The sequence below is a fragment of the Cebus imitator genome, unplaced genomic scaffold (genome assembly GCF_001604975.1).
Source record: "Cebus imitator isolate Cc_AM_T3 unplaced genomic scaffold, Cebus_imitator-1.0 Scaffold405, whole genome shotgun sequence".
Lineage (NCBI taxonomy): Eukaryota > Metazoa > Chordata > Mammalia > Primates > Cebidae > Cebus > Cebus imitator.
Window position 1 is genome coordinate 1,093,269 of NW_016107720.1, and position 17,170 is coordinate 1,110,438.

A 17,170-nucleotide genomic window follows, 5' to 3' on the forward strand; every position below is an offset into this window, starting at 1 on the left:
AAGGGGCAGGGAACGGGTCTGCTTGGCCTGGCTTCCCACTGCCTCCTTCCAACTGAGCTCCGGGCTGCTTGCTGGAGGGCAGATGGAAGCCATGGGCCTGAAAGCCTCAGGTCACCCCCAAAGAAGAGGCAGTGAGGAAGGGAGGGGCTGGGATCGTCAGAGGAGAAAACACCAGTATGAGGCCCCTGGCAATGTCTTGATTTCCCTTGGCCTCAGTTTCCCTGTCTCTGGCATGGAGCTGCTACACCCTGTTTGTTGTCTGGCACGCCCCATCGAGACCTTGCATGCAACCTCAGATTCAACCACCATCTTTCCTCCGGAAGCAGCCCTCACCCAAGCCCCCTTCTTTCCGACATGGTCCTGATACAGGCATGAAAACCTCACGGCTGCCCTCGACTCCGCCTTCTCCCTGCGACAGCTGCCTCCTTCCAGGGCTGCCCTGGTCTAGGGCTCCATCCCCTGATCCTGGTCCAGATCAAGATTGCACCTGCAATAGACCTTATGGTGACCTCTCTGACTCCTGCCTTTCCTCCTCAAGTCAGAGTCCACACGCTGCCAGACCCCCGACTCCGACTGCTCAGATCCTTCTGTGCCGCTCCTGACTGCAATGTAGCCGGCCTAGCATTCAGGGCTGTCCACCCTAAGCCTACCCCACCACTCCCAGCACATCCCTTCTGTTCCCTAGCCACTGCCCCCTCCAGCCTCCATCTCTTGAAATTCCAACATGGTGCCCTTTTCCTCGCCCTGTGGTGAGAGGCGCCATGGCCCACGCCAGACGGCAGTGCCCCATTGCCACCCCACGCCTTGGGGGGCCAGAGCCAGGGAGAGGGTTCTCAAGTTGAGTCAAGATGCCCAAGTGTAAGCCAGGCCTGGCCATTGCAAACCAGCTTCCATCTCGTTTCCTCCCAGCTGCCAACTGCTCCTTTGCCTGGGCCTCCATGCCCTGCCTGCTTCTTTCTGCCAGGCCTCAGCCAGGGTCCAGCGCATGTGGGGGTGTACCTGGGCCCGAGCGGCAGGTAGAGGGCCCCGCAGTGCGGAACAGCGATCATGGGTTTGGTCCCAGTGTCCCCTCCCCGTTGTCCAGCACTCTCTTGAGGCTGATGATTCAGGAGACACCAGTCTGGCCACAGCGACTCGGGCACCTGCTCCATGTCCTCCTGGACGCGGTGCTTGGAATTTGATTCAAGAAAACGGCTGGGGTTGAGTGTTCTGTTCTGACAGCTATCCAGGCTGTCCTGGCCACCGCAGAGCTGCCTGCCTGAGTGACTGCACAGGGGAGCTGGCCTGCTGCCTGCATGTGTGCTCATGGCTGGCAACCCGTGAGCACATGTGTGTTCACAGGCACATGTCTGCACACTCTTAGCTGGGTTTGCTGTTGCTCTGTGCCCTGCTGGCAAATCCATGATTGGGTCCCTGTTCAAATAAAAGAGTAGCTCATGTGCGCTTGGCACCCAATGGCTTCGGATGCTGCGACATCGATGGGGTGACACGAAGAGGCCAGTTCACCGCAGCACCGGGGTTTGCGGGGGCTGCTTCTCCTCAAAACTGCTAAACACGACAGCTCACCCTCCGTAGTGATTTGTGGCTTCCAAAATGATATCGCATTGGTTATCTCATTTAATGGTTAAACCCTTGTAATCCCAAAGCTTTGTACACGTTTTACAGATGAAGAAACTGAGGCATAAGGGGGTTGAGTGACTGTCCCAGCCGTCTCAGGTCCAGACAGAAAGCAGCCATATCTTGCACTCCTCTGACGCGGGGGTCCCTGCCGTGCTCTGTCCCACCTCTCCTGGCCCTGCGTGCACTGCTGGCTCTCTCCTAGGCCCTATCCTGCCTATGGGCAGCTGGTCCCCCTGCCTCTGGGGAGATGCGGGTTTCTTTCTAGCTCTGTGCTCCAGGCGGGCCTCTGTGCTGCTGCACAGCTGGCTGGCAGCTGAGACTTCCCTGCTCTTGTTCATCAGAGCTAGTGTGATCTTATACTTCCTTATCCAAACCAGGATGCTTTTGAAAATGCGATGAGCTGATATAATAATGGATCAACAGCAGGTCTGTTCTGGGTGCAGTGGGTGGTGGGTTCCCTAACCAGACCCCAGTGCTATCCGCGTGCAGGGACTGGCTGTGAGATGCAGATTGGATAGCTTCCCAGCCTTCTCCCCACCCCGGGGGCCTCCCTGCAGCCTTCATGAGCTGGTGACCCCAGAATGGCTCCTCTTTCCTGCATGATGGGAGCATAAGAGTTCTCATTTGCTCCTGTCCAGAGATTTCCCCCCCCTCCTCCAGTGTTCCCTTACCCGTTGGAGACAGGCAGGGTGGAATCAGAAGTACACATTGCCCCAGCTCTAGGAAGAGATCACACCAGGATTTGGGTGCTGCCCTTGGACGCTGGTTCCAGTAAAATGCTGTTAACATACCAACCAACCTGATCCCGTTCTGAGAGACTCCCCAGCCAGCCAGCAATGTGCGCAACTAGGAGAGGCCTGCAGTTAGGTCAGGACACCATGGGTAGAGGGCTGCCTCCAGTGGGCACACACCCACCACAGCGCACCTGCTCAGTGGGGGCCCCAGGAGGCCAGGAATATTCTGCTACCCAATGAACAGCAGGGGCCAGGGGCAAGCCGTTGAAGCTGCTGCTGCTAACAGCATTGACCTCCCCCTTTGCCAGGCTGCCCAGCAGTGGCAGAAAGCAGTCCGGAACCCAGAAAGGCTGGATGGCCTAGAATCCTGGACCTTGGAGGCTAGAAGGGGTGTGACCCTCACCTTATCTGACCCTCTCTACAGAAAGGCCCAGCCCAAGGCTGTGCTGCTTGGGATGCTGGGTGCTGGTTGCAGTGAGGGTTTCTCATGAGGGGCTGGATGAGTGTGCCCATCTGCAGTGTGGAGCCTGGCACAGGTCATAGTGATGGACTTGGTACCTGCTGGAGCCCAGCATGGCCTGGACATAAGAAAGCCAGGTGGCCAGGTGAGTCTGGCCCTGGAACTGAGTGTCCAAGACTTGGGTTAGCTGATCACAGCCCTGCAGAGCCTCTCGGGCTGTAAGCAAGGTGGGGATGTCCCAGAGGGAGGATGTAAGCAGAGCCAGGTTGCCCCCACAGTACTGCCTTTCCCACTGTCATGCTGCCCCAGGCTGCTCTGTGCCTCAGTTTCCCTTGGTGCTGTCATCTCTGTGGTTCTGGGTGAGGTGCTGGCAAGGAAAGACTCCTGGGCTCTGTGCCTTTGGTATTCCCTCTCTCACTCTGAAGTCTTCCCTGGCTCTGCCCCTGCCCAGCTCTGCTCACTCAAGGTGCCCACACTGTGGGACTTCCCACCCTGAGTCCTGCTTTTTGCTTGCTGGTTTTCACATTTGTCCCCTAGCCACAGGCGAGAAGCTCTTCTGGGGGCACCTGGCCTTACTAATTTCTGCATTCCCGCATCAGGGCCCAGAGCCCAACCCAAAGCAGGAGCTGCGCTAATATCCCTGTGACTCAGTTTCCTCACCTTTGACTCTCACAGGGCTACTTTGGGATCAAATGAGGGAATCAGCGGAAAGCATAATTGGCACTATGAATGTTAGATCATATAAAACACAGTGGTAAATACCATCACCACCACCACCACCACCACCTTGTTTTAAGATTCAGCTGATAGCTAGCCATGTGCAGAAGAATGAAACTGGACCCCTACCTCTCACCATACATGAAAATTAACTCAAGGTGGCCTAAAGATTTGAATGTTGTAAGACTTCAAACTATCTAAAAATCCCAGAAGAAAACCTAAGAAACACCATTTTGGTCATGAGCCTTGGGAAAATTCTTATGGCTAAGTCGTCAAAAACAACTGCAATAAAAACAAAAATCTAGAGGTGGGACACAATTACACTAAAGAGTTTCTGCACAGCAGAATAAACTCAACAGAGTCAACAGACAACCTACAGACTTGCATGCAACAAAGGTCTAATATCCAGAACCTAGAAGGAATTTAAACAATTTACATGCAACAAACAAATATCTGCATTGAAAAGTGGGCAAAACACATGAACAGACACTTCTCAAAAGACAGTATACAAGTGGCCAACAAATATGAAAAAATGCTCAACATCACTGATCATTTAGAGAAATGCAAATCAAAACCACAGTGAGACACTCCCTCACACCAGTCAGAATGGCTATTATTAAAAAGTGAAAAAGCAGCAGATGCTGGCGAGGTTGTGGAGAAAAGGGAACGCTTATAGATTGTTCGTGGGAATGTAGATTAGTTCAGCCACTATGGAATGCAGTTTGGAGATTTCTCAAGGAACTTAAAACATTCAAGCTAGCAATCCCATTATTGAGTGTCTATCTGAAGGAATATGTGTCATTCACATGTTTATTGCAGCACTATTCAATACAGGGAACTGATGGGACCAACCTTGGCGCCTCTCAGCAGTAGACTGGATGAAGAGGATGTGATACACAGACACCATGGAATACTACATAGCTATAAAGGAGAATGAAATCATGTTTTTTTTGCAGCAACAGAGATGCAACTAGAGGCCATTATCCTAAGTGCAGCAGGAACAGAAAACCAAATACTGTTCACTTATAAATGGGAGCTAAACATTGGGTCCTCTTGGACATAGAGATGGGAGCAGTAGACACCGAGGAGTTCTAGAGGGAGGAGGAAGGGAGAGGGGCAAGGACTGAAAAACTACCTATTGGTTGCTATGCTCAGTACCCACGTAAGAGGATCAGTCATGCCCAAATCTCAGCATCACACAATATACCCCAGTAACAAACCTGCACATGCACTGCTGAATCTAAAATAAATGCCAAAATTATAATAAATAAATAAATAAATAAATAAAATTAGGCTGAATCCAAGTGCCTGGGAGAGGAAGGGCAGAGGAATGACACACCTTGGCGGGGCAAGCTGGCAACCGGCCTTCAGGCAGCCTTTCCAGCACATTCTCTCTCCCCAGGACGAGGCAGTGCTGTGACTTGGACCTGCTGGAAACTGGGCACATCAGCATGCAGCTGCGACAAAAGGCGGTAGCCTGTGGAGGGCAGCCTGCCCACTGTGGTGAGGCGGTGCCCCTGGAAACTGGCACCATGGCCCCGGCTCCCTCTGTCCCTGCTCAGAGTAGGCGCCCCAGCATGGGTGGGCCAGGTGACAAGGCACTTTCTCATGCATTTTCCTGCTGTAGCCTTGGTGCAGCCACCTGAGATGGGCACCCATCCCATTACCCTGCTTTATCAGCTGGGGAGACTGAGGTTCAGAACTGAAATGCTGAGCGAGAGTCAAGCAGCGGGGCTGCCCCAGTGCTGACACGCATGGTCGCTGCTTCCCTCCCACCACTCGGCCCAGGCTGGTGCTGAGTCTCTGCCCAGCTTCCCCGACAGGCACTCAGGAAGGACTGGGGATTTCAGGTAGTCCCCATCCCTTTTCTCTTCTCCTGCCTCTGGAGCTGTCAGAGAATTGACTTGTCAGTGGGAGTCTCGGGCCAGTGAGCCCTGAGCACTGTCGCTCCCTGCCTCTCTCCCCAGGATGTAGGCTCAGGCACCTGGAGAACTTCACTTTCACCACCTCCCACTTCTAGGCTCCCCCACCACCCTCTGTTACACCTGCCCTACCCCTAAGGTCCCTCCCTCCCCTGGGGTGTCAGCTAACCCCACTGCCTGGAGGAGAAACAGTTAACATAAAATGTTGAACTGGGCTGAACACAATGACTCTTGCCTGTAATCCCAGAACTTTGGGAGGCCAAGGTGTGAAGATCATTTGAGGTCAGGAGTTTGAGACCAGTCTAGCCAACATGGTGAAAACACATCTCTACTAAAAATACAAAAATTAGCCAGGTGTGGTGGTGGGTGTCTGTAATCCCAGTTTCGGGGAGGCTGAGGCAGGAGAATAACTTGAGCCTGGGAGGCAGCTTTTGCAATGAACTGAGATGGTGTCACTGCACTCCAGCCTGGGCAATGTGTTTGGGTGGGGGGATTGCCGCCTGAGAATATGTGTGAGCCAGAATGGGCAGCATGTGTATTCCCTAGCAGAGGAGGTATAGCTGTGATGAACGCAGCGGTCCTCAGTCTCAGTGCCCATGATGGTAGAGTATGCTAATACTGGGTTTCCCAGGCCACCTATCACAATGTGAGCAGCAGTAGAGCTATGGATCCACCACCAACATGGAGCCCAGAAGCTGCCAGGCACAGGCGTAAGGTAGGCCTCCACATACCTGGGGGAAGGGCTCTCCAGGCTCTCCTGGGCTCCTGTCCCCAGGCAGACTCTAGGAGTACCTGGCTGATTTCTTTCCTAGGATCCGGGGAAGGCAGCAGGGATGAGAACAGGAGGCAGACATCCTTTCATGCCAGTACATTGGCCTGGGACGTGCTTCCCTCCCTCACTATCCCTCTGCTTGCTGAGCTCCTTGGCCCCCAGGACCAGGCGTGGTGCACTCACCCCAGTGGCTTCACACTCAGGGCTAGGCACTGCAGGATGCCTGGGTAGCCCTGGATGCAGGAAGGGAACCCCAGATGCCTGACTGGATACCAGGTAAAATGGGGCACCTTCCTTCTCCATGCTCCCGTGACACTGATGTAGCTTCCCTCTGGGCGGAAGTATGTGCTGGGTGGCCTGTCTGCCCACACATCTCCCGAGTGGGAAGGGCAAGTGGGGAGAATTGCCATTTATTGAGATTTTGCTCCATGTCTTGGCACCAAATAACCTGTCAACCAGGTGGCTGCATGAAGAAAATAGAGACAATGCGGCATATACATGCAATGGAACATTAGTCAGCCTTGCAAAGGAAGAACATTCTAACCCATGTGAGGACCCCATGCTAAGTGAAATACGCCAGTAACTAAAAAACAGATGTCATAGGATTCAATTTCTATGAGGTGTTTGGAGTAGTCAAATTCACAGAGACAAAAACTTGGATGATGGCTTCCGGGGGCTGGGAGTGGGGAGAACGGAGTCATTTAATGGGAGTTTCTAATTGCCAAGATTAGAAAGATCTGTTTCGCAACAATGTAAATAACTCAGCACTACTGAACTGTGCACTTGAAAATGGTTAAGATGATAAGTTTTAGGTTATGTGTTTTTTTAAATCACGATGAAAAAGAGCCTGTCATTCATCCAGAGCATCTGTTTAGATACAGTCAAGGACAGCACACCCCTCGGGGCCCGCACCCTGGGCTTCAGTGAGCTTTCATGGCTGGGTTGGGTGTTTGTGTGTGATCTCAGGCATGCACCTTCTGGGAATCACAGGGTGATAGGCACCAGGCATGCCTGGGGGAGGCCCCCCTCCAAGGCTCCAGATATGCCACTCGAAGGAGTGTGCCTGCCCCACTGACAGCCTGGGGAGCCGCAGTGACACGAAGCTGGAGCACTTGTTCTGAGAGAAAGATTTATGTGTGGGAGAAGAAGTTAATATCGGCAAGTGATGAGTTAGGAGAGTAATACTTCAGCTTCCATTCAGAAACTCTGACCGTGGAGGAAAACAGCTGGGCTGCAGGCTGTATTTCAGCCCAGGCAGGCTGGCAGACCTGGGCGGGGCCGGCGTTAGTCAGGTGCAGCACAGGTGCGACTGGCCGATTCTTTGGCCTCCCCGGGCTCAGTGTCCTCCCCATGCCACAAGTGGCTGTTTCTCCCACTCTGTGGTCTGTGGATGAGGGAAGAGGAGGGAGGGAGAAGGGCTGAGGCAGGCTAGCAGGGTTGGGGGGTTGATATCTACCTACAGCCTGTCAGCACTGCCACAGGGATCGCACTTCCCACAGCCCTGCCTCAGAGGGACCCAGCAATGGCGCTTCTTGGGGGTCAGGACTTATATTCAAGGGTGTCAGAGCAGTGGTGATCTCCTTAGGCTAGGAAGACATCCCAAAGGGGACCCCCAATTAGCTACGGGGACCCAGAAGTCTTCATGTCTGGGGAAGGTGGGCACTGGGCAGCCCTAAACCCAGGTCTGAAGCCTTGGAGCGTCTGCCGACGTTCACCGCCTGGCGAGATCCTTTGGTCAGGGTGCATGGACACACTCTGGCAGGCTAGCGATTCATGGGTTTCATTAAAGTCTGTCTGTATTTTTAATTTGCTGCCTGTGGCCTGAAGGAGCTGACCTTGCCCAGGGCTCTGTCAGGGATAGTTGCGATGGGTTTTCCTGGGCCACCTGTCTGAGGGAGAAGAGAGAAGGTAAGGGGCTCTGGGAGTCTCAGTGTTGTGCCCCAACCCCAGCCCCTACGCATCTGTCTGCCAATAGCACCAACAGCCTGCCAGGGAGAGCACTGGGTGCGCAGCCTCTGCCTCGTGTGACATTGCTGTGTGGTCCTAGACAGGAACAGGGCTGCTCTGGGCGCCGGCCCCTCCTCAGTGAAAAGAACGGAGTAGCCCATGGTTACAGAAATCTACTTCTGGGGTGTCCAGTGCCAGCCTGGCTACCTATGTCCAGCTCCTGCCCCTCAGTCCAGCCCTCTCCTTCTGCCCCTGGTGGCTTGGCAGGCAGGCTCCCTCCATCTGGCCTCTGGCTCTGTGGAAGAGATTTTCCCAGGTAAGGAAATGCTCACGCACCCTCTCCTGTCTTAGATGAGGAAACTGAGGCCCCCCACTCTGGCACAGTGGGCTGCAGATACAGCTGGGAGCAGCATCCCAGGCTCTGAGCAGCACAGTCTTCCAAGTCTCTAAGGCCTGCAGGCCCCGCTCCCAGCGCTTCCCTCTGCTGAGCCCAGGGCGACCTCTGGGGTATCTTGCCCTCCAGACCAGGGAGGGGGTGAGCCCAGGCAGGGGGCCCTCGAATCCTGTCCTCCATCCCTGCTCTGTACGGTGCTGGCTGGTGCCAGCTAACCACACCTCCTTTGCTGCCCTTATTTTGAAAGGCTTAGCAGATGCTTTTTAGTGTTAAAACAGAATTTCAGTTGCACCCACCTCCAAACAGCATCAGCCCCTCTATCTGGCTTCGTCCACATAAAGAGAGGATACTTTCCTCATCTCATTCTCGCTCCCAGGGATGTGTGGTGCAGGAATAATCCCATCCCATGGGAGGAGGTAGAGGCTCAGGGAGGGTCAGACAGGTAGCAAGGCCTTGTGTTAATGGGGGGTGGGTGGCCTGGCAGAGTGAGCTCTTTAATAAGCATTTAAGTGAATTGTTAAATACTTGAATAATAAAAATGGCTTCCTATTTTCAAATAAAAAATAAAAAAGCCCTTGTTATTGCCTGCTCTGAGTGATTAGCATGATTAACTGTAATGACTCATTTCCTCCTCGGAAACATCCTATTATTACCCTCATTTTAAAATTGGGAAGTCTGAAGCCCAGAGAGGTTAAGCAACGACTCGAGGCCACACAGCTATCAAGCGGCAGAACTGGGATCTGAGTATGGTCCTGCACTTGGCCACCCTGCCAAACCAGCCGGGCAGGCTCAGGTCCACAACACTCTGTCCACTAGAACTTTCCGTGCTATCGGGAACGTTCTGTATCTGTGCCGCCCAAGATGGCAGCCTCTAGCCACATGTGGCTGTTTCGTACTTGAAATGTGGCCAATGTGACTGAGGAGCTGCTCACGGTGGGGAGGGAAGTGGCCCCCGCCGCCCTGCGTTGGCCTCTAATAGTTTCTGGATGACAGCCGAATGAGTAGCCCAGAATCCAAAGACAGACTCATGGTCTCAGAGGCCAGGCAGCTCACCTGCCCTAGACAGAGGAAGCAAGATGGGCAGCGGGGAAGGAGAGAACCCCGGCCCACACAGCCAGCCGGAGGACAGGCAGAGCCAGGCCTCCAACTACAGGGCCGCTGCACTCCCCACGCTGCGCCTCCGTGTCTCCGCTCCTCATCCCGCTTGCTGTTCTTCCTGTGAGCAGATAGCTGGCTCACATTTCCCACATATGAGAAGAGAGAGCTCCTGCCATGGATCTGAAGACTGAGCCATGGAACCCACAGCCCCCTGGGCAGGGTTAGTCCTCAAATCCAGTCAACTCTTGATCCAGACTTATATTCTCCACTTTTGGGCTTATCAGTGGCAAAGCCTTAATCCCTACCAGGCACTTGGCACGGAGGCTGCCTCTGCCCTACTGTCAGCTGGTGTGCGCGCAGGGAGCGCAGGCTCATTTTAATATTGGCTGGAGCTAAACCTCATTAGAAAAGTAAATTTGCTGTAGCTGCAAAAAAAAAAAAAAAAAAAAAAAAAAAAAAAAAAAAAAAAAAAAAAAAAAAAAAAAAAAAAAAAAAAAAAAAAAAAAAAAAGAAAAGAAAGGAAAAGAAAAAACCCACATAACCCTTCCAATGCTAACCAGAAAACGCTAGATTTGGATTTCTGGGTTATTTGATGTGTTATGCTCCCAGCACCTGGTGCAGAGCCTCCAGCACAATAAATGCTTGGTCAGTGTTGGTGCAAGTGAACTGAATTTTGGGGGACCTCTGACCGCCTTTCAGCATGGATAAGAAGGGCTCACAGATATGAAATTTTTGTGTTTCATGATTTTTTTTAGATGACCATGCTGAAAAATTGGAAGGATGCGATTTAACACTAATTAGACATGAAAACATTATTTTGTGTTTGGCAAGGACGAACTCTGAGCTGAGGCATGCTCTGGGATCTCTGGGTCGGGATAAGGAAGGGTGGGTTCAGCCCAGAGTCTGGAGGTATGATGACCCAAGAGGATGAGGAGGGAGGCGGGACACACTGCCCGATTCCAGTGGGATTGGCTCCAGGGTTGGCCTGACACTGCTACTCCAAATTCTAGAGACATCCTGATCCCGGAAGAAAGGGGGTGAAAGTGTATAAAATACATAGATTAAATTAAAATCTATCTAATATTTCTTCTAAAAACTGGTGAGATGACAGTTTCCTGATTTATAGTTCCTCAGGAAGCTGGGGTTTAGAGAGCTCTTTTTCCAAAGTCTACTCGGCTAGCCACAGATGGAGCTGAGATTGGACCTCATACAGCCTGGCTGAGGGCCTGTCCCCAGTGCACTTCTTCCATGTCCCCTGGTTAGTCTTCAGCAGGGTCCTCAAAGGTCTTTTTGCCTGGAGGCCTGGGGAGGGGGTGCATGCCTTGTCTTCTTCTCCCTGAGTGCCAGGTTTCCCCATCCCCACACCCTTTGCCACTGCCCTGCATTCCAGGACCAGAAGGGTTACGGCAGGGGCCAGAAGATGGTGAAGAGCCCTCAGCACTGGGAGATCATCAGTGGCCAAAGTATGTCCCTGAAAGTCCTTGCAAGCTCTTGGTGCACTTGACCTCATAGCCTGTCCTCCCTCTGCCTTTGGGCTTCTCTCTAAGAGACCCTTACATTCATCAGAGCCATGGGAAAGCACCTTCCTCATAGAATGTCCAACTGCTCCACTGAGGGGCCTCCTGCAGGGGTGGACAATTGCTGAGGTCAATGTGGGGGAACGGGGGAGGCCCCCATCCCACCCCAACTCACCACTCGGCACGCCCTGACTTTCGCCTGTGTGCCTCCCTCTGCCGTCCGCCAGTGCGCCTCCGTGCCTTTGTCTCTTATCTCACTGCCTCCTTCTCTGCCTGTGTCAGGCTTTCTCTCTGATTCCTTCTCCTCCTGGGCCCCTTCCTCTCCTCCCCTCCATTCTCAGAAGAGAGGAGCAACATCCCTCTCTTCCAGACACAATGGAGCCCCCCATGCTCCTGTCCGCTCAGCCTTTCAGTCAGCACATCCTCTTCCACATCTCACTCCCACCTCCCAGCCTGCCTCATCACCCTGAGCTCCACAACTAGGAAAAGTACATCTGACTTGGTCCCCTCACTCCCGAGAAACCACTATGAGAACCTCCAGGTCTCTCCAGAAGCCTGAGCCGGGAAACTGGGCTTGCCCCTGGGCATCCTCCTGTGAAGCTCCTTGGTCTCTGCCACGGGTGCCAATCCTGTTGCTGGAGCTGATCTGCTCAGGGATTTACCTGCCCTTGCTTCTGGTGGAACAGTGAGTACCTGCTCAACCAGAAACCTGGACCTGTGGTGATCCCCAAGCACCTTGGGGTCAGGCACAGAAACAGGAACAGCAAGCTCCTGGCTCCAGTGTTGAATGGGGCACAGATGCATTAATTCTCCCAGTCCCGTAAACCTCAACAAGCATTTCCATTTCCATCAAAAGGGGCAGAGGGAAAATGTCACAAAGATCCAGAACCTTTGGCAGTGCCAGGCATGAAGTGGGCAGAGTGAGAAGTCTGTTTGAAGACCCTAGGAAAGGGTATTCACCCCATGGAAGAAAGGGAAGCCTTGATGTTTGCTCCAGTAAGGTCACTAATGGTTACCAGCTGAGCAGGCTCTGGGAGGAAATGTCTCAATCTCTGTAGTGGCTACCAAGCAGAGGTAGGGAAACATCATCACAGGAGACAAATCCTAGAAAACCCTAGAACAACATGCCCCACAGCCCTAGTAACTTAGGGAGTGGTGCGCCTCCCATTTCTGCAAGAACACATCCAGGCATTGCACAGTGCTAGGCACTAGGACGTCTGCACCCCATCATTTTCAACAGTGCATGCTACACAGCCCAAGCTCTAGGACCCACTGGGCACCCCACCCACACAGGCGCCCATGCACCCGGCTAGCCGCTGTCAGTAAAAAACCCCCTTTACAGTCCTGTACATTAGAAACCTATGGAGTCCTTCAGTTCCAGCTTCTACAAGAATCCATGCAGCTAGGCCTGACTGGGGGAAGAAGGCCACAGGGAAGTGGGCCAAGGCTCCCATGTGTGTGCATGTGGGGGTGGTTCTTGACCTTAGCTGCTTGGTATGGGGCTGTCGCCTCTTTTCCCTGGCACTGTCGGACCCGGTGGCTTCCTTCTCTACTTCCTGCCTCAACTCTCAGCTTCCTTTTTCTGGAAGTTGTGTGCTCTGACTTTGTAGGGATTGGGACCTCAGATCTGAGACCAGGCGCAGGTGGGAGGGTGGTGAGCTGGTCGCGCCTCTTTCCTCCTTGCTACACCGAAGGTCCCAAAGGCCGCTCGCCACCCTGGTCATCCCTGCGTCCCTCAGCATGCCCCGCAGAGCTCAGGCCCCCTGAAGAGAGTTAACTTGGCAGTGCCCAGGAGCCGCAGAGTGATCCAGAGAGGGCTGGTGGGCAGCAGGGGTGAGGGAGGTGGGGGACGACTGACCCCTGACTCCTTATCCGGCCACCAGAAACCACCTGCTGAGGGGCCCAGGAACTGACAGCGAAGAGCCCGGGCCAATTGTTAGAAGCTGCTGAGAACCAGCTCTTCCCGTAATCCCGGTCGAAAAGGGCAGTGGGTGCCGGGTTTTGTTTCGGAGCCCCTAGGCAGCAGCGCCTCCCGGCCTCAGCTCGGTTCTCGGCCCCCTTTCCAGTTGCCCCTAGCGCGCGCAGCGCACACACACACACACACACACACACACGCCCCAGCGCGCGCCCGGGAGGACATGGCGTGGGCACCGATGGGGACGCAGAAAGGGGCTCTGTGCGCGGCGGGGCGCCCGCGGGGGCGCGCGGAGCACTGACCTGCGGCGACGAGTCCGGAGCTTCCCCGGCGCGGTCCATCGCGGGCGGCGGCCCCTACGCCCCGGCCCTGGCGCCCCTAGGCTGCAGCCCTGGGCCGCGCGCGCCTCCCTCCCCGGGAACTCTCGGGCTGCGGGCCCCCGGGGGCCACTTCATAGCCTCGGGGTCCGCGCGCCCGCCCGCCCGCCCGCAGCCCCGCCCGGCCCCGCCGCCCCTGCCCGGCTCGTTCTGGGCTCAGCGAGGCGGCGGCCGAAGGCTGGGAGCGCGCGGGAGGGAGGGCGCGGGCAGGGAGGCGGGGGGCGGGGAGCGGGGAGGGCGCCGCGGGGAGCACGCGCGGGGGTTGGAGGGGCGCGGGGCGAACGAGGCGCGCGGCCGGAGTCGATCCGACCCGGCCGGCGCAGAGTCCCCTCGGTGGCGGCGGATGCGCCGGTGCCGCCGCTGCTGTGCCAGCGCCTCCCGCCCCGCCCCCACCCGCTCTCCGCCCCCGCCCCGCCCCCGCCCCGAGCCCGCGCCAGCGCCGGCGGGACCCGAGCTGCTAATGGTCGGTACCAACCTCGCCAGCCGAGGCGGGGGCGCGAGGAGGGAGGCCGGCGAGGGGACCCCCCCAGGGATTGGTATCACCTCCCCACCGCCCCCCACCCTCCCCCGGCACCCTCCCTTGCGGAGGCGACTCCTGCTTCGGGCGCGGGAGCTGGGGTGGCGGGCAGGGGCCGAAAGCACCCCCGGATCTCGGCTCTCGAGAGTTAAAGCTCGGCCCCCGCCTGCACCCCCATTCCACCCCGCCTCCATCCTGGCTGCTCCTGGCTCCCAGCTTGGCAGTCTCTCTCAAAGGGTGATTGTTTCCGGCCGGGCTGCTGCGGGAGGGTGGGGGGACGGTTCCCTGGGACCAAGGGGCCGAGCTGGGGAGCCGGTGGGGGATACGGCTTCCTCCTTGGCTTCAGGCACCCCGGATGGAAGGTGGCTGGTGGGGGCGGGCGGTGCCGTGCCAGGATACGGTGTGCTCGGTGTGCTAGTAAGGGGTGGTCGCGGGGGTCCTCAGGCGGCTGCCATAGGACGGCCCCACCTGTGGGCCCTGCTGCCCCTTGGAAGCAGGCGCGCGTCAGCCTCACCCCCAACCTCCCCTTCAGGGCCAGTGCACCGGGCATTCCAGAGAGAGAGCCAGGAGGCCTGCGTGGGCTCAGAGGCGCGGGGAGGCCGGGGGCAGCGGGCTCTCCAGGAATTTCCCGGGCCTCCGCTGCGATGTGTTTGTGGGCAGGGGACGGAGGCCAGTGAGTAGGCGCGCGCTTGGATGTTTGTGGGCGCATTGGTAAGGTGGCCTGAAGCCCTCTATGGAGCTGTTTCCAGATACTCCTTCGTCAGCCTGGGGGAGACTTGGAAGCCATCCTTGCACTCATTTTAGAGGTTGGCATCTCCCGGTGTTCCTGGACACCTGGCCACACCCGCCCTGTCTTCTTCACAGCCCCAGGAGGAGGCCAACTCCCAGGGTGGGGTTCGCGGCGGGACCAGGGACTGTTGGTACCTTCTCCAGGGTCTTCCTTTTTCCCTGCCCTGGAAACCAGTTCCAGCCCCACGGCTAGGCACTGCTTAACCACAGCTGTGTCCCGTACTTCGGGCCGGGGCTGAGGACCACGGAACTATTTTTTATCAGTTTTTCTTCCCTGTCAGGACAGAGCCCGGCCCTGCTCTCCCCACTGAGGATGTGCAGGTGGGGTGGGGGCAAAGGCTGCAGACTCAGCCACTTTGGTCAAGACCTTGAGGGGTGGAAGGCACCTCACCTCACCGTGCACATCATCACAGACAGGTGAAAGTATCCTTAATGACTGTCTCTAGGGATAGCTGCCCCTTCTTGTCCTGCGCTGGAAACTTCCTCTGAATCTAACCTGAGTACCTCCTGCTGCAGTACAGGAGCATTTCCTCCTTCTCCTAATGAGTAGAATCCCAGCCAGTGCTGCTCAGCCTTCTTCTGCCCCTACTACAGCTCTCTCCTTTAGACTCTGCTAAGAGGCCTTTCCTGAGTCGGTGTTCTCCTGGTATTTTCCTTGACTCCATACTCTGCTTCTCCTTAGACTCCACACCAGCTGAGGGGCAGGTGCAGCAGCAGGATGGTGGGGCAGGGGGTACCAGAGAGCATGGAGGAGTGGCCAGGCCCGTCCGGAGGGCACATTGCCTCCCTCCTCTGCTGAGCCAGCCGGCTGCAGCGACATAATCACCAAATGGAGGACAGAATGACCATGAAGACTGTCTCTTTTTACCAATAGGGAAACAAACCCACTGGGGTGAGCTCAGGAGACCTCGGAAACATGGCAATGAGGAGGCCTAGATTTCAGGCGGGTTCTGAAGGCACTAGCAAAAGACCTCCCCCTCGGCCGGTCTTTTCAGTAATAAAACAGGGGGTTAGACTAACTGGGCTCTAGTCCGCCTGGTCCTGCTGGGCTGTGGCTCAGGGATGTTGTCTGCGGGGGTTCTTGGCTTTCCCTCAACATTCTGGCAGGAACAATTGTAATAATAAAGCCTCTTTCTAGGGACCTGTCTTGCATGTTAGTCCCAGGCTGTGTTTACAGAATTTTTAATATTAATTTTTAGAGCCAATTTAAAACAATAATAGGACATTAAAATTAGCATGATAAGGCTCAGTGAAGAGACAACAGCCTGCCATTCATTTTGGTGGGAAGTTTTGGCAACATCCCGTGTATGGACACACACACACACACATGCACTGATGTCTATGTAGGCACAAAACATGCACATAGAGGCAGCTACACATGCAAATGCGCCAACATGAACACACACGCACTCTAAAGCGCCTCATAGGCACATAGAAATGCTTGCACATGGACGCTTCTGCTTGATGCCCTTGACCTCATAGCACCTGCACGCACACAGACACACGCGTACACACACCATGCCCCCAGGTCAGCCACGCTCCCAGCCCTGTCTTCCTGCTTGGCCTCTGCAGGGTCTGTGGAAATTCTTCCCTCCCATGTCTGGACATGGTGCATCCCCCGAGCTTGGCCCTTGCTCCAAACATCTGGAGCACTTCCATGTCTCCCTGAATGATTGATCTTCCCCTCCACCTGCCTTCCCTGCCAGTAGTGAGCCCCTCTTCTCAGAGGCCCCCAAAGCCTGGCACCAGCATGTTTAGTATGCAAAGCTGGGGTCTGTCCTCTGGGACAAACCGTTATGTGTTTATTGTGTAGTTAAGCAGGATGGGAGCCCTGCCCCCGCTCTGGTCCTGGCCCAGTTCCCATAATCTGAATCCCAGAAGAGTCCCGTAAAACCATCATTTGCAATGCAAAATCCGCCAAACATCTGGGAGGGTCTGTAGGTTTTCTCCAAATCACCTGTGCCCTAATTTAATATGAATAACAATTAGTTTACTCTTATCAGTTAATTGTTCCCCTTGTGGGTTCTGTCTGCCCTGCCCTTTCTTTCAGCAGGAGCTTTGGTCTGCTGCAGACTTCTAATGATGCTGCCTTTTCAGCCCAGCCATCCTTCTCAGCTACCACCCCAGAGAGGCAACGCAGCTGTGCTGCTCGCTGCCCTCACCCCCAGGGCCCCAGGCCCTCACCCTGCCCATCTTAGTCTTAGCCAGTCTAATTGCCGAGGGCCATCCAATCTCCCCTTGCCTTCGCCAGGAATCTATAGCAGTGATTTTGCTGATGTGAGTGAAAAGGTCCCAGTGGGATTCTTCAGCAAGGAGTCCCACCCCACACAATGTCGTTGCCCTGGCAAGGATGACAGCACGTGCACACAAGTGTGCACGCCCAGGTACCGC

The 17,170-nt window shown here is 55.4% G+C and overlaps 1 protein-coding gene across 2 annotated transcripts in view; it reads right to left on the reverse strand.

The window, feature by feature from the left end:
- B3GAT1 (beta-1,3-glucuronyltransferase 1) overlaps window positions 1–13,833 on the reverse strand; it is a 31,988-nt gene extending 18,155 nt beyond the window's left edge. Inside the window, exon 1 of one of the 2 annotated variants that reach the window (XM_017509072.2) lies at window positions 13,399–13,833. The gene's annotated coding sequence lies outside the window, so the exon portion shown is untranslated. The remainder of the gene's footprint in view (window positions 1–13,398) is intronic. The other variant, XM_017509073.2, reaches the window with a different exon arrangement.
- Between the last annotated feature and the right edge of the window lie 3,337 nt (window positions 13,834–17,170).